The sequence below is a fragment of the Dromaius novaehollandiae genome, chromosome Z, assembly GCF_036370855.1.
Source record: "Dromaius novaehollandiae isolate bDroNov1 chromosome Z, bDroNov1.hap1, whole genome shotgun sequence".
In the NCBI taxonomy this organism is placed as follows: Eukaryota; Metazoa; Chordata; class Aves; order Casuariiformes; family Dromaiidae; genus Dromaius; species Dromaius novaehollandiae.
The window spans coordinates 46,971,049-46,988,607 of record NC_088132.1 but is presented as its reverse complement, the minus strand read 5'-3'; the positions used below and the strand labels follow the sequence as shown (position 1 = coordinate 46,988,607).

The following is a 17,559-nucleotide window of genomic DNA, read 5'->3' as shown; positions in this document are numbered from 1 at the left end:
CTAGCCTGTCACCTTATATCTTCTCCAGACTGTCTAAATATACACACACACATACATATCATACAAAATCTAGCAGAAGCTCAAATATATAGTGGTTGGCACATATTCATTTGAAAATCTGCCATTCTTCATTCCCAAGTTATCCTATCATACTTAGGCTGAGAGCCTAAGCAAAAATCTGGCAAGAGCCTGGGCCACGAAGCTCAATGCTCCCGGTGAATCCCAAACTTGCTCTTGGTCATCTAATTTCACTAGGCAGCAGGAACACAAAGGGATGAAAATCTGAAGCAGAAGAGGCAATACTGACTAGCCAACAATACTGACTCTTGCTCTTGCTGCCAACAGCTCAGATGAGACTGATCAAATGCACAAACTTTCTGCCTCTAGAAAAGGTTTTACTTCTAGTACCTCTTTTGCCCTTTATGCCTAGGTCACAAGCAGTGTCTCCTGACCACAGAAAATGTGAACAACTACGGGATGTCTCACCGTGTGGGAGCTTACGTAATCTTTTTTTTAACACTATCCATGGCAATATATTGGTAGCAACTACCAACCACTCCCCGTTTTGCCAGAATGGAGTTTCACATGTTCCATCCACGTGGCTTCCTGGTGCCTTTCCACAGATTATTATTAAAAATGCTAGAAACAAATGGGTCTTGAATTTAAAGAAGTTCCTAGCTCAGCTTCCAACAATTAGTGTATACTTTTAAACTGCCCCAGATGCCACATAATACTTCTGTGGACCGTAAAGTTACTGTAAGAGAGGTTTCTCTTCAAAGTTTGGCTGCAGATGGGATGAAAACTGAAGGATGGAGCTGGGGAAACTGTAATGGAACTAGGTTGCCCCTAGGATTCATGGCTCTGTATTGTACTGCGTAGACATATCTAACACTCTTTTGCTTTTCTTCTCCCAAATGTGTAAATTCTATGTTTTGCTATTGACAATTGCTACTCAATGACTGACAGACTGTTCACAGCTACATTTAAGTTTCTAAATCATTATTGCACACATTAATGCAAACATATAGTTTGGATAAGATAGAAATAAATGGTGCTCAAAAAGATGTAGTTCCCAGAGTATGAAGACCAATAAAATGTCGTGTGTGTTGTCAAGGTTCCTTCTTCCCATAGCCTCTTAGGATTTATTATTTACAATATTATAGTTTAAAGTGACCCAGACTTCACTGAAAGGGATGCTACATCACCATCTGACAGAAAGGCATCTACAGATTTTCCAGTCTTAGTAAAATCAAAGCAATCTCTATGCACAACTAAATATCAGTATAAATTATACAAGAAAAGGAATATTTTTATCAGCTCTAAAAAGAGAATTGACTAATTCAAATTAGTTTGAATGATTATTCATCATTTATTTTGGTGGTATGCCACTATCCCAAGAGTATCCTACCAAGTGCCATTAATTGTTTTGGGCAGGTTGTATGTCCAAAGTACAGATTTCCTTGATTCTACTTTTCATCTTAAAATAGTGTTGTCATTATCTTTCACATTTCACTGAATGAAAGTGTTTAATCCATTGACAAAAGTGTAATCCACTTGCTTGCCACTGCTGCTACCAAGCAGTGAAATGATTATACATCTTTAGTTTGACTTTGTCAAATAAAAGATATTCATTAGAGTCACTTGTCACTGTAATGCACTGAAGGCTGAATGAGAGGAGGGAGAAAATCATAAAGAAACAGACATAATGGTAAAGCGCCATCACAAACATAGTACAGCAGTCATGAAAGAAAGACAAGCATGCAGAAATAAATCTGGCATCACTAAAGTGACTTGTCCACTTGACCCCACTATTTTGAGCATATGAAAAGTTTCAGTGTAAGTCATCTTGCAAAATTTAGTTTGAATCGTGCACAACTCTTAGCACTGTGAGATAGAGAGCTATGCAGGGAAAAGAAAGGCTGGGGAAAAAAGAAGTCAGACTGCAGAATTCATTTGGCATTGCTTGCTATTACAGTGTATTAGCTTAGCATTGTAAAGACACTACTTTTGATTTATTCTCCTATCAACTTCTAATTCATAAGGGTGCTGAAACTTATGATTTATTCTGATAAAGGAAAAAAAGTTACTTCATATCTTCAGGCAGTAAGATAGTTCTGTTATCAATAACTACAACCACTTAGAGCAGCCAGAATACTCTGAATGTGGACTTGCTAGTGAGCAGTTCAAATAACTGAATTATCTTAAAGAGTCCTGCCTAAATCCTTAACTTTTCTTCCCAACAAAGCATGGGATGTTTATTCAGATATTTATTTGGTTTAAAGAAAAAGAGGCATTTAAGTGATAAACAGTGCATTCAGCTGGGCAGTTCATCACTCAGGTCGTCAAAAGAGACAAGGAAATGTAGGTAAACACCAAAACAAAATATTAGCTCAGTGTATATCCTCATAATTAATGATAGAGTTCAAAGCTCAGAGTATGTCTGCCATTATCAAATAATAGAGGCAAGAAGTGCTTTGAGATAAGGGAAATTTCCAGACATCAGACTTGTTATTCCCATAGTGTGGGAGTATGATGGATATTTGGCAATGGTGGCATTTAGGGATGGTCCTGTTTTTGGACCGAACCTCCATCAGCCCTCTCAGCAGGGCTTTTTTTTTGAGTGAAGTACCCACTGTCTCCGTAACTTTGCATCTGCATGGCAGTATTTACTGAGAAAAGCCAGGGAAATCAAAGCTGGCTCTTGAAAACCACTCAGCTGTCTGTGGAGTTCACACTGGAAAGTCACGGCATCACTGGTCCAGATTACATCTCTCAAAACTGAGCGAACCTCTTCTGCACTCAGCTCCATTGGAGTGGTATGCAGGGCTCGAAGGATTCCAAAATGATCCTGCTGAGGCTATGATATCCATCTGCAGTAAAACAACATACATCAGCCCATTGTCTATAGTTATCCAAGGAATGCTGGAGCTTCAGGAAACTCATAGCCCTTGAAAAGAAAATTAAATTGAAGACAAATAATGTATTACATGCATAATTTTAGTAGGCAGATGAACCTCATGCCTGCTCTCCTTGTGAAGTGGTACCAGTTTCCTTCCTTGGTATTCCTTAGCTACCACAGAAAAAGGCTCTTGCAGCTTGGGGAGCGAAGCAGCGAGTATGTCCACATCCCAGGCAGCTACCTGTTACTAACATTATTAAAATCCCTTCGTAAATATTAAAGTACTAATAAAAACTGTTCCTAGCAACCTGCTACCAAGCAGGAGTACCTATCCAACCGCACCAAGCTGCCTATAGCAGCAGCTCTCCTATCAGAAAATACAGAGAACTTGCCCCTCAGCGTACTGTAGCACCCAAACATGCTTTTTGACAACCTGAACAGGCAGCCATTAACCCTTCAAAAGCATCCACACACCAGCTAAGAATGCACTATTCTTCCTCTCCTTTCCCTCAAGATACGAAATCTCCAAGAACAGGATTAGCAGCTCAGCTTCATGGCCTTATTTGCTCAAAATTATTTATGAGGCTTTCCATGAAGAGAACACAGGACTCTTTGCTTGACTAATTCCTTTTCAGGCTAATTTTATGGTCATCATCACCCATGAGCAAAATCCTGCCATTTCACCGAAAAACAGCAATTGTATGATGTCATCTTCTGTCCCAGCAGACAATGTGGTAGGCTAAATTCAATCTGAAGAGCATGTGTTGCTTTTGTTGTTGGTATTTATTCACTGAGTTCTTAAATGTATCTATCATCCATGCTTTCAGGGCATGCATAAAATAAAAACAAGAATACATGATATGCCTGCCATGAGTACTGGCTGAGGCAAGAGTGACTAATATAAGCTATTATTATTACCGCTTTCCTGGATGCTTTAAGCGAAAGATCTGTGAAACTAGTGCAGTAGTCCACTGAGAAATCACAATGGAATCTGTGAGCAATGGACAAAGCAAAATATGCAGAGACATTTCCCACTGTGAACATTTTTAAACATTTTGTTTGAAATTGCTACACTGCATAAACCAGGCTTATAAAAATAAATATATGGTGATGGATACTCTACAAACATATCCCAGGGGCCTCTTCAATTCCAAGTTCATTTAAAGGAGCATCACAAAAATGCACTATAATCCCAATTTAAAAAATGGAATTAAGTGTAAACATAATAATGGGGAAGATTCACTGATGAAACACAGCTGTTTCTGCTGCTCTGGTTATGCAAAACAGTCATAAATGCATATGAACTGGGGGCGATGGTCGCTTTGAATTATGACAGGAGCACAAAGAAGCCAGAACACACAATTAAGTTTGGACTTTTGATTATAAGTGGACTCAATTTCATGAAGTATAATCAGTATAGCTTCTTAATAATAGATCAAAGATAGAGTTACCTTTGTTAAGGAAGGTGAATATCATTAATTCTTCTCGAGAAGTGAAGGAGATAGAATACAGAAAATTAAGTGATTTGCCAAAAGAAATGCTCTGGGTCAGTTACAGGCATCTAGACTCCCCTTCCAACGATAGAAACCTGCTGACTCTTGCACAGATATATTGAATCCTATATCCAACATCCCAAGTCTCCTCAGTGTTTACTCAACATATTTACATTTCACTGAATCATATCTGGTGCAAAAGAAAAAGATCAGAACACCAGCAATGCCCAAAATCAAGGTCTCCAAAGCAAACAATTGCATTACAACACTCATGAGCGGCAAAAGAAAATAATTTTTATAATCAAGGTTTACCACTAAGCATGTAGTTTCCTGGCTTTCCATTATAGCTTATATTAAACAATAAAAATGCATTGTCCCTAACTGGGAAAGATAGACAAAGACAGTACCTGAAGACTGGAGAAGGATGTAGCCTGGGTAAGGAAGCTGAATGGGACTCATTTTACTCTGAGTAAATGCAGTAGTACTGAGTACTCAGCAAATAACTTTTATTGTGGTTTTTTTACTATTTCCAAGAAGTCAAGGGGTCAGAATGCTGAAGGCCTCACTGATGTTAAAGGACTGTTCACACTTGGCCTTGACCAGCAAGAATACATCTGAGAATCCTGTTTTTATTGTGGGAGGTGATGGTGGAAAGAAGAGAACAATATACTGCCTAAGGATGTGGTAAAGGAAGTCCATGAGGAAATTTTCCCATTGATTTATCAGTCTATAGCATTATATGAGCATTTTGCTGTCAAAAAGATGTATCTGAAATGTATATATAGCGTGGGTCTATCTACATACATATGTATGTGCAGCTGCATTTAATGAAGTATTACAGATCACATTGTTTTCCAAGTTCTAATATGATCCAGAAACTACTTCACTATTCACTTACTGACCCCTGGAATAACATGTGATCTGACTCAATATGCATGTATGTAATGCTACCCTTAGCTATCACGGGAATAACACACAAGCCAGAACAGTAAGTACTGTGTAATAAAATAATTAAGAGAGTACAACTGAGCATAAATTCTAGTGGGTACATCAGCTGCATTAAAAGTCCAAGTCTCCAGGTTGCTTAGAGGACCTCAGGAACACGAAGGAGAAACTTTCAAGGAACATGTATAACACTTGAATGTGTTTCCAGTGATCTCTGTTTTCTTTAAGGGGGTCCAGTGAATGAAAATGTAACTCTCAGCCAAAGTTACTCTAAATGCAGTAATTATCCTATGTAATTTGGCCTCTGTCCTTCAACAAACTGACCAAGGCAAATCAAACCTAATGTTCAGTGAATATTGTCCTGGCCCCATGTCAACTGTCATTAGCTGCTTCAACTGACATTGTAAAATCACTCAGGTCTTATTTTGTGCTTTAAAGATGTGACACTGGTGATCAACACGTGGTTTCCAAATTCAGTGTGTGCCAGCCACTCTGTGGTATGCACTGATTTCAGAGTACAGAAAAATAAATCAAGATGTTTGTATATCTCTTCAATAATACAAAGTAAGAAATATAAAATGAATGGAGAGAGATAGATCTAGTCCACAGTGAAATCACAATCTATTTTACAGTAAACTGGAGCTCATAGAAGTAGTGAGACGAACCATTTTATTCTCTGCTCATCTTAGTGACTGCTTGACTTCTTGAAATACATTTTCAGACCTTTTTCTCTAACCGTTCTGCGAAAATATTCTTGTGATGGTATTTGATAGCTAGGACTACATGGCTCAGGAAATTCTACTTCCTCTGTGACGGAAAAAGGCAGGAGGTCTTCTACAGTCATTTCTACTGCACAGTAATTTAGAAGCTGTAGTTAGAAGATTTTGAAGACAACTTTCTCCTAATGCCGTGTGTCATAACATGAAGAAACAGTACCGAAAAGAGTTCAGAGACTGTACATGTGAAAGAAAAAAAAATTGCTGCTTGGAGGAAAAAGGACAGTTTCAGAGGCCCGTAAACTGATCTAATTACTCACTGTACTCAGAACAGGAAGCAATGTAAGCTCTTCAGCAGTGTTGCTTGAATGATCTTCTGTAACAAGAAGAAATCTTAGAAAAGAGAATGTATTTTAGTGTGCAGTCTGAATTTGATGCCTCCAGAGATCTGCTTTCTTTGTGAAGTGCAGTTTATGGCAGTGATGATGGGCCAATATTTTGTCTCCTTGGCTAGTCGGAACTGGGCAGTATTTACAGTTATTACTGAAAAAATATCAAATGAGTCATTTTGTCAGTATTTCATTAAGCCTGGAATATAAGGGTAATGACAACTTCTGTATGATTGACTTTACCAGTTCTCTTTACTGGGATGCCTTTGTGCCTCCTTCCTAGCCAGCCTAATTGTCTTCCGCATTGATGTGAACCTCAACTTACACAGCACAGCAGGAACCTTCAAAATGCAGCCAGTCAGCAAAGTCTCTCCTTTCTTCTCCCACTGCCCAGTGAGTAACTCAAATTTCATAATGATATGCCAATAGCAGGAGAAAGTGTGACATTTCTACTCTTCTTTCATCCTCTAAGGACTGAGGAAGTGCTAAATCTAATTGTTCCCTAAGTTGCAACATACCACCTGTAGTGCCATACAGGCTAGACGCAGAGCTGCTGAGGAATTAGAGGAGGAGCAAAAGGGTTGTCTTCCAAAGCAACCTGTGACTGAAGACCATAGCACTAACTTCATGCTTTTCTTTTTTAAAAAAATCTGCAGGACTGCCATGACAGGAGCAGCAAACTAGCAGGATGATTTTACAGATGTCAGTGCATTTAACATGCCGGCTGGCATCCAACTCTGCCAAAAGGGTTTTATCGCAGTATCACCTTCCTATATATCATGTCAATGTAGGAAATCTCTGATGTCTGTGGAACTGAAAACAGATTTCCTCCCTAACACCTTTAATATGATGGTATGGTATGGTATGTAGGTAGAATTCATTGATAAGCATGATAAATATTTGGAAGACTCATAAAATAATTATTTCCCCTATATATTTCTAGGGTATCACCCCAATGCCATGCTTTTTGCATGGTATTCATGTGCCATTAACATGCAAACGCTAAGTACAAATTCTGAGGCTATTTGCCATGCAGCTTCTATTCATCATGCAATCCTTTAGTATATAACAGAGGTCACCATTTATGAACAGTGCTGGAGAAGCTGATGATTAACAGGGACATATACTAGGCCATGATTTTTCTTTCTAATGAATCAAACTGAGTGCTTGAAATTGCATCTCATTTGATTCTCTCTTGCTCTTTATTACATTCCACACACATCCTCCAAAAATAGATGCTAATTATCAGATAAAAATAAATAATGTACAAGCAATTTTTGTTCATAATTAATAGAAGGATTATTTTCATTATTCACGAACAGTGCTCTCTGGACATATACAAAATTCATCAGAAATATAGATACATATTTAAATGTATTAAAAATATAGGTCAGACAGTCTACAGTTCCCATCAGTTATTCCTACAGAGGCCATTTCTGTAAATTCTGAATTCATTTCCCAGGTAACACAGAAGAATGCAGTTAACAAAAGCGATTTCACATTTTAACTGCATTAGTTTCCATCTAGAAAGTATGACACAAGTCTTTATATGTGAGCTATGGAAAAGATCAGTCATGTCAGAGAGAAGAGATGCAGTTAGCATGCAGAAGTTATCTGGAGTGAGCTACCACAGGTGTTAAATTTCTGACAGCAAACGGATTATTAATGCCTCACTCCCCTTTTAGCATGGGCTTGTGAGTTGACAGCAACAGACTCATTCCAAGCTAAAATCAAGCACATAGCATGTAAAGCCAGCAGTAATTCCTTTTAGTTAGATTTTCAAAACAAGCTCATTAGGTTGACAGATAAGACTGTCTCTTAAAAAGGGGGGAAGAAGGTTTTTCAGGAGCTTTCTTTATAGTCCTTATTTATTTAAAATTAAAGACTACAAGTTGCTACTGCGTATCGTGATATCTATCTTCTTTTTGCATTCCACTAACCAGCAGTCACAGCAGGAGAAATACAGAGCCCTTCCTTGAAGACAGAATTTTAAGAAATGCAAAAGCTTGACAATATGCACAGAGATAGATGAAATAAAAGAATTTCAAAATATTTAGAAAGAAGGGCTTGTCACTGTCATAAATGGTACAAATATGAAGGAACAGAAGGAAGCAGAGCGAGGAGGGCCTTGCTGAGATCTGCCATGCTGCCGGTGGCAGCGACGCTTGCAGGAGCGCTCTGGGCAGCAGCAGTGCAGTGATGGAGAACAGAATTAGACCAGAAGTCTGAGTTAGTTTCACAGACTAAAAAGCCAGAGGTACCTTTTGTGATCACCTTGTCTGACTTCTAATTCAACATAAGCAATAGGCCATCTACAAATCAATCTCTGCTGAACAATAATAAACAATCTAATGTTGATTTTAAAAAAAAGAGACAGAAAGATGATGTGAAGTCTTTGGTATATGGATTCATAAGCTTTTCAAATAAGCCAATGTTTATCACTTCTTTAATTTAGATTGCTTTACATTTCAGCAGGTGTACCTTATTATAGCCTTTCCTAGTAGAATGAAGAGTCCCTGTTTGCCACTTTTATGCCAGTTAATAAAATACCTATAGTCTGCAATCAGGTTCACTCCTCAAATTTGTTAAGCTAAGCAGATGGAACTTATTTAGTTCCTTTCTGCACTATCAAGATGACCAAGACCTTGAGGGATTTGTGTGCACCAGAATTGGGCATAATACTCCAAAATAAGTTGTAACTTTACTAACTTCCATCCTGTTACCCAAGATTGATGTTGATATAGCTAAAGAGTGCATTAGTCACTTCTGGTCATAATGTTGTATCAAGGCATCATATGTATTTGATTATCCTTTTGTCCTTGAAATCTCTTTCAGGAACACTTCATACCAAGTTAGAATCCCACACTTTAAGTCAACAGAGACTACTTACTTTACTTCCAAATGTGTAACTTGGAATATTGAAATATTCCATAAACATCCATAAAAATGGATATTGTTTGCTTGTGTTCATATTACCAACTAATCCAGATCTATCAGTGTATTCTCCGTTATTTAAATTTTCTCTCAGTAGCTTTGTGTGCTGGGATAACTTTAATTATAATAATTTTCTGTTTTCTTTCAAGCCACTGATAAAAATGCTAAATAGTGTAGGAGCAAGAACAAATCTGTATGAAGCAAACCCACTTGACAGTCATTGCTTGTTTATATGTACATTTTGAAATCTAGCAGATTTCAGATTTTCCATTTACGAAATTGCACCTATTCAGTGCCTATAAAACTGCTACCTCAGGCTGGCCTCCTAGAAATCCGAGATTATTATTCCATCTATTTTCTTTGTTAAGTCTTCAAGATATAAAGATAATCAAGATAATAAGATACCAAGCTAACGTAAAGATCTCTGTTTTTCATAAAACCATATTAATAAGCACTAACTGGATTGCTTTGCTGTTAATGCTCTATGAGTTGAGTTCCATATTAGTTACTGGAGTGTTTTGATGAAGGTTGATGTTATGCTAACAAGTCTACAATCGACTATTTTTGTTTAATGTTTTTCCTGTCCTCTGAGACTACTCCAGTTTTCCATGATTTATTAACAATCCAGCTACACAGCTCTTTTTACACTCTTGAAAGCTTCCTTACAAGCTGCTGTTTAACATCCATCTCAGCTCTTGTTGCAAGAAAGCATTGCATTAGCAACGCTTCATACACAACAAAAATATTGTTAGGTCTACCTTTTCCTCAGTATTTTCTCAAGAGCAGCATTAAGAGGCCTTTTGTTTCTATATACTCCAACACCATCTTGTGAAATTTTGTTTCCTTTATCAATTTACCCACGTTTTTACCTTCTAATTTATATTCATGAACAACAATCTCCTTTTTATTTCAGGTGCAATATGTCTCTTTTATGTTTTAGAAATGGTTTCACTTGTCTCCATCAGCTTATGTTCTTAAACCAGCGCAGCATTCTCCAAAACTGTGGGTTTTGAGCATCTACTAAAAGATCCTTAAGCAGTTCCCATATGTCTTGCTCATATTTTTCTCAAAGCTCATTTGGCTCATCACTGCTTTTGGACTTGTAAAATTAGTCCTTTTAAAATTCAAAATATGCAGATACTTACAGCTTAATTCTCCATCTTTATAATAAATACAAACAAGTCATGCCAGCTTGCAAATAAACTACTGCTAATATTTATTCTTGCCACCAATTTCTTTTACATGACAAAAAGTTTAATATTGAATTTCCCCATAATGGATGCAGCATTTCTTGCATGAGGAATTGCCATATCTTGTTGTCCCAATCCAATATCGGGGGGGGGGGGGGGGTCGTTATGATCCCAAGGACGAGATTAAGACGCTAAAACTGGTCAAATATCGTATAACCTTTTAACTTTATTTTCCACGGAGTGGGGAGAAAAGGTGGGGAAAGGCAAAGGGGAGGAGAGAGAGAAAGAGAGAGAGAGAAAGAGATATCACCACCCGTGGATCCAGCGGCGTCCCGTTGGTCCCCTGGGTGTAAATTTTAGCGATGCGCGTGCGGTAATTACAACTCGAGCAGGGTCCGACCCTAGGTTCCCGCTGAAAAGTTCGGAGCCAAATCAAGGCAAATTAAATAAATAAATTGTAATGACACGCATGCAGTAGTTACAGCTCGAGTTGGGTGCCTCCAAAGAGGGACCCTGAACAAAGAACTCCCTGGGCAATTATAGCTTTTTCAAATTAAGTTTCCCACCCCTCACGCGGTAGTTCAGACCAATAGTAATTTTTGGGTCTGGGGTCTCCTGCTCCCTATTGGGTCTCATCGTTGTTCCCAGGCAGGCTGCTTTTCTCCCTTATCTTTACTGTTGCGGTTTCTGCTGACAAATGTGTTTTGATTCCTCTGGTTCTGCCCTTCTTTCTCAGGGCCCTGACAAACAGGTGTTGTTCCAGCAATTAGCACTGCCCCAGCAGTGACAGTAGGTGTTATCTTCCAAGGTCCCGACGAAGAGGATATAATCCAGACCCCCCCCTAATTAACACTGTTTCAGCAGTGAGGGGAGGCTTTGTTTCCCAGGGTCCTGGCGCCCAAGCAGGCCTTATTTCAAAGCCTTGACATCCTCCCTCCCGGAGTGTGAAGCACAGGAATGCAAACTGCTTGTAACTCCCTTATCTTTCCAGTCTGCACCAGCTCTGGGGCCCTTTCTCTCTGAACTAGGGAGTGCGGCCTAAGGCTTCAGCAAATTTAGCTACTCATGCTAAGCAAGTTTTATAAAAGTTGTGCTAAGCAGCAGTAATTTGCAGTCCAGGTCCCAAAGTCTCTGTCCGATCGTGCCCTGGTTCAGCGCAGGCTCGGTGTGTCCCGGGTGGTCGCAGGGAGACCATTTCAGGGGTCGCAGCAGCTCAGTCCTGTTTCCACTGGGAACAGATGGCTTGTTCGGGGTTTTGGTTTGCTTGCACCTTATGTACCAAGAAATGTTTAAGGCAAAAGTTCACTCATCTGTCTGCCACACTTGTCCAGAATATATACATATTTTATACATATATTTATTTGGATGTGTGTCTATTTTGAAATTTTGATTTTGCAATATTAGTAACATGAAACCTCTAGCCTGTGTATCTCAGACTGAATTCCTCCATAACAATACAACTTTTCTCCTCAGAACATTTTAAATAGCTTCTTCAGCAACTAGTCATTCTGTCTTTAGTATGATATGGTGGTCTCTGGCAGAAAAGAAATGAATAGCCTGTCCTTCACATTATCTATTGAGGTATTAACCCATATGCAAGTTCCATCCAAGTTGCCAGTGATTCGGAAAAAAAGAAAATGCCATTTTTTATACTGAGTGCTGTTCCCTCTCACCTCTTGAGGAGAAGGTTGTTTTTGTAAAAAGAGAAAAAAAGAGTGAAAAAGAGAAGACTATAAAATGAATTTTAACAATAATTGTATATACTAGGCACTCTGAAGAAACTGTAGAAACAGATTAAATTTCAAAGTAAAAGTCTGTCTGTTCTTCCCTATGCTCCACATATTTGTAAGTTTATATAAATGTCAACAGCATCTGTACATACATTATTCTCAATAATAGAAGTTAGAAAAAATTATTTGTTAGCTGCACTTAATTCTACCAAAGGAAGGCACCTTTCCTAGTATAGATAAATAGCTGTAACTTTTATGTTATTCATATATTTAAAATACTGCATTTTAATAACTAATTCAACCAGTAGGGTAAAACAACACAAACAAACTGGAAATAACACCAAATACTTAGTCATGGATAAAGAACATCAAGGAAAGCATCAGTGATAGTCACAACTGTTTACTCTGGTCCCCTGCTGTGCTGTGCTGAGACTGAGCATTTTGTGTAAAGGAAATGAATACTTTTTCTCTCCAAAAGATAACTTGAAATGCAGGCAGATTACTTCCTTCAGCAACTGGTTGCTGCCTGAGATAGTAAGGCTAGGACTGTTACCCTCACTGGAACCCACATAAAGAAATACTATCATTTATAAGTATGTATCTGATTGTGGACTACAGCTAGGCAAAGTGTAAAGAAACCTATATTAATATTCATGTGCATGTAAGAATGAAATTGCATTCATACATATTCATAACTAGAACAAGGCAAATAACGAATAAAGGGTTTTTTTTAAAGTAAGTTAAGCAGATTATGTAAGATGTTTACAAATAATTTACTTGGCTCAAAATCAGACAATACATTCATGACACAGTGTTTTAAGCATTCATTTCCTTGGCAAGTACTTGCGGTCCACAGATTAGTGCTATCACATTATTTTCTGCGGCAGCTCTGAAATGGCAAAGGAGTGTCTGGGTAACTCTGGTCATGGTCACACTTTCATACTTCTGTATCCCAGTCGACAGACCTGGCTGGAACATGCAAGTACCTCACTACCATTGACACCAGCACATATGGCCACCACTGCTGTGAAGTCCTCTGAAGTCCACAACTGCTATGGTAGCTGTGCGCCTTGATTTGCCTGGCTGCAATCAAACGGTGTAACCAACGCAAAGGAGGCTGGGCTAGCACTTTCCTGGGCACCACCAAATGAATAAAGGATGAGATAACTAAGATCATACTACAGCTTGCTCACACTTGTAATCACGAATAATCAGTCACACAGACACAGCACAAACAGCTTTATGACTTTCTCACACACATGTACACAATTATTTTGCTTCTTAGCCAAAGCTGAGGATGTGTTCTTAAGCATATCTTATCTGGACAGAAAAAGTATACATTTAAAATTTTTAAGTATAGTGATAGAAACTCTTAAAATATGAAATTATTCAGAGCTCAGAAGAACCCTGTTGCTGTGTCTTTTTATAGATACAGGGGAAAGACAGAACACAAAAGGAGGATGCTCGCCAATTTGAGGCTCGGAAGATATTACTGTGAAAGAAATAAATGATGCATTAAGTTCAGCTGTCATTGCACAAACAACATGAACAAACCATAAGACAGAGCTATTATAAATGCTTCCAATAATGCTTTGAATAACAACTGTGAAAGTACAAAGAAGTGTGTGTGTGTGTGTATATATATATATATATATATATATTTTACAGGGAGGGTGTTTATTTTTTTTCTTACATGGTGGACTGAATAGAAGAAGAAAATAGAGATAGACACATATGAAAGTTACACTTCCATTTTGATTGCTGTCTTTCATTTTCTGAAAATCTTTGTTCAGTGTGAAAGAGAATACAATGGATAAGGGAAACTCCATGAGCCATATCCTGCTCAGCATATTCTTTCAAGTAGTTATAGCACCATTGTAACCACAGACTTGATCCAGAGTCCATCAGAGTGAGCAAGTGGGATTTATCCAAAAAAAATAAAAATCACAAAACAAGGTAACGACCTGCACTAAAATTGCAATATAATGCTAGCTGATTATTATTCTTCGACAGCATCCACATTCAGACAGTGGAGAAGCAGCTTTTCAGCACAAAATACCACGGATCTGAAAAGCCTTTCGGATGAGATGCGAAACAGAGATACTAAATATCTATAGCCATTACTGCTTCAGTGGCAATTTTTGTGTATAGGGATGTCATCACTACAGTCCTTCACACATTTTAACTTGGATATTCACATTCTAACTAAATTCCATCCCTTTATTTTCAGTTGTGCATAGCACTTTAAATTTCTGGCTCTGAACTGTCATGAAATGCTTGACTATTTTTATACATCTGTTGCATTGCTTATCAGAAGTCACTGTGGTGTAGTGGTGGGCAAGATGATTTACTGCCAGATATCTTCTGGGGTAAAAGGCCATATATAGTGCATGGCTAGAATTCGGCTTTCACTTGTCTGTGCCACATGGGATACCAAAGTGTTTGCTGTCAGATAACCACCAAATGAATTGTTCCTAAGGCTTTCTGACTCTGCAGTGCTAGATGGCTTTGGAAGGTACTACGGCATATATATCTAACTTCTGTTGCTGAAATGAGATTTTTGAAGCACAAAATATGTATATTACTGCTAAGTGCTGTCCTTTCTGTTACCAGGTTTTTATTACTTTCCCTGGTTACCACCAATTTTCAGTACAGTGATCAGCTCGTATCTATTCAGTATACCATACATACTGCAAGACACTGAAGAAAAAGTAAAATGTATCAACAGTGTCAGAAAAAACTTTTTTGATAGGTCTTGGTGCACGCTTCTCAGAATTATTGTGCTATAGGAGATGTTGATTTATGTTCTGGTTTTGGAATTTTTTTGCAGAGTATTGTAATTTCCCATAGAATAAAATTCCAGTACTCTCCAACTCTATTTATAATTGAGTTGCAAGGTAGTGAAGCATGCAGGCAAAAAAATAGTTTTCAAAATACAGAGAATTCAACAGCTGAAAACCAATCCTGGAACTCTCCCTGGAAAGCTGCAGGAATTAGACTCCAGAGTGCTTGTGTTGAGTACCTACAAGAGCACACCCCTACTGACAAGCAGGCCACTGTCTCTCTCAGCGGCTACAGTCTCCAAGATCATAAAGATGCCTTTAGTTAGAAATCTTTATGACAGCAAAAAGATAGCAATCTATAAATGACACACGGATGAAAAGCCATTTTGGTCACCGAGGCAATTTGATTGTCTGAAAACAACAGGAAGACTGACAGGCTGGGAATCCAAGGGACATGTAGCAAGTACATATCATCAGTTAAGAAGACAATATAATTATTACCACACCTTCATTCACCTCAGTCTGCTCTTAACTGAGCTTCCACCAAAGAACTCTTCCCTGATCCTCCAGTCGCTGTTCAATCCTGGAAGAGACCCAAGCAGACATTTGACACTAACCCATCACCTCAAGGACTTCTAACTTTTGCAATAGGTTATGGTCAACCCAGACGGAGCCCTCACTTTAGAAGAAAAAGGTTTATGGTTATTTTTCCATAACAGTTGCTCCCAAATCTAAGCAATTCATAGAGACAATGAAACTTTATTTAGGTCAAAGTCTGACCTGAAGATACCCAAACATTTTTTAACACAGAGCAGGAAACCCTTAGTGAATACATTTGAAAAGCCAAAGAAAAGATTGTTTCTTCTGCCTTGAATGACATGTCCTTCAGAATGAGGGCATATTTATCAGCGTTGTCATCCTGACACTGTTTCCCTTATCCTACTGGGCCTACATCTGTCACATCTATATTGGGTCAGATTATGTCTACTGAGTATGAGATCAATACAAGCATCTTAAACAAGCAGTCCATCATACCTGCCAGACATAAGCATCATTTTTTTTTGTTATTTGATTTTTTTAATATCACAAATTTTAATGTCTTCTGTATATTTTGACTACTGGTGTTACAATCTTTGTTTGTATCCTTACCTCTTACCTTGTATATAACATATATTTTAGACTTCACAACTGATATCCTTTTCTGTCAAAGCCATTGCTTCTACCATTACTTACAACTTTCACAACAGCTATTTGAAATAAAACAGACAAAACAGGTACCAGCTAATATGAGTGAATATTGCAAGGTTTACTTTTCCCATTCATTTGACTTTCATTATTGTGAATGCATCCACTTGCAGCACAAAGAAGTCCCATTAAGAAGATGTGGTTATATGTGATTAAAATCATGTTGGAAAGCCAGAAATAAAAAGTAGTATAATTTGGATGAACAGATTGCCTCAAATGCCAAATAAGTGCTACTGAACAATTTTACTGGCTTGTGGCATAAAAAGAGTTACTTAATTTATCACCACAATAGACTAGAAGAGAACCCATTGTGTTAATTGGCTTCTTGGATGAGAATTAATGACTCATTAGCCTTAAACATATCAGCCTGCTAACATTATTTTATGTCTGATGAGATAGCTACAGGTAACATTTCGGGGTACACAACTTTCCACACGCAAAAATGCTTTCACTCCCTATTAACTCTGCTAAATACACACCACTACTGCTGTGCTTAGGAAGCAAGAATAACACCGTGAATGGGACGAAAACACACACCATACAGCGCATTTATTGTTTCTGATCCCATCTGTCACTGACCTTTACCTGCATCACCCTAAATATAATCAGGATTTTGTCTAAGCACCAGGTATGATGGCTTCTAATGCTGATGTTTCTGAGCAAGAAATTTCACAGGCATCAGCAAGGCAAGGTTTAAGGAAGAGAAAGTAAAAATATTGGAAAACACTATTCTTTTTTAGTTATTTATATAATGGGCTCTTCACTGGATTAAGACAACTTTACCTGCATAGTGATTTCGTTGTCACTTCTGAAAAATAATGGAGATTATTTTATGCTAATTGTTTGGAATGGTATCCAGTTCGGCTAATTCAGATACTTATTTGGGGCACTTTTCACAGAAATTTTAGGCTCTTAGACCAGAGCAGGAAGGCTAAAGAGAGGAGAAGAGCAATCTGATCCACTGACATAACCACCAAAATGTCTTGTTCAGCCAACGAAGTGTGAGCTGGAAGCACCGGAACACCCACAAAAGGTGATCCAACCCACTTAAACCACACAGCTACTGCAGTGATGGTACGAAACAGTCCAGGCCACTAGATTAACCTTTCCCAGTCAGACTGCAGGGAACCACTGGGAAACACTCAGTACCGCTTGACTGGGGACCCAGTCCACCTTTCTCAGCGGTGTTCTGCATCTCTTTTAAGTGGCTGATAGGACGGACAGGGGAAATAACA

The 17,559-nt window shown here is 38.3% G+C and overlaps 1 long non-coding RNA gene across 1 annotated transcript; it reads right to left on the bottom strand.

Moving 5' to 3' along the window:
- Positions 1-10,772: 10,772 nt before the first annotated feature.
- Positions 10,773-15,958, bottom strand: LOC135324708 (uncharacterized). Its single transcript, XR_010386004.1, has 2 exons — positions 15,586-15,958; positions 10,773-11,836 (listed from the first exon to the last, which is right to left on the bottom strand). It is a non-coding gene; the product is annotated as an uncharacterized LOC135324708 (long non-coding RNA).
- Positions 15,959-17,559: the final 1,601 nt, after the last annotated feature.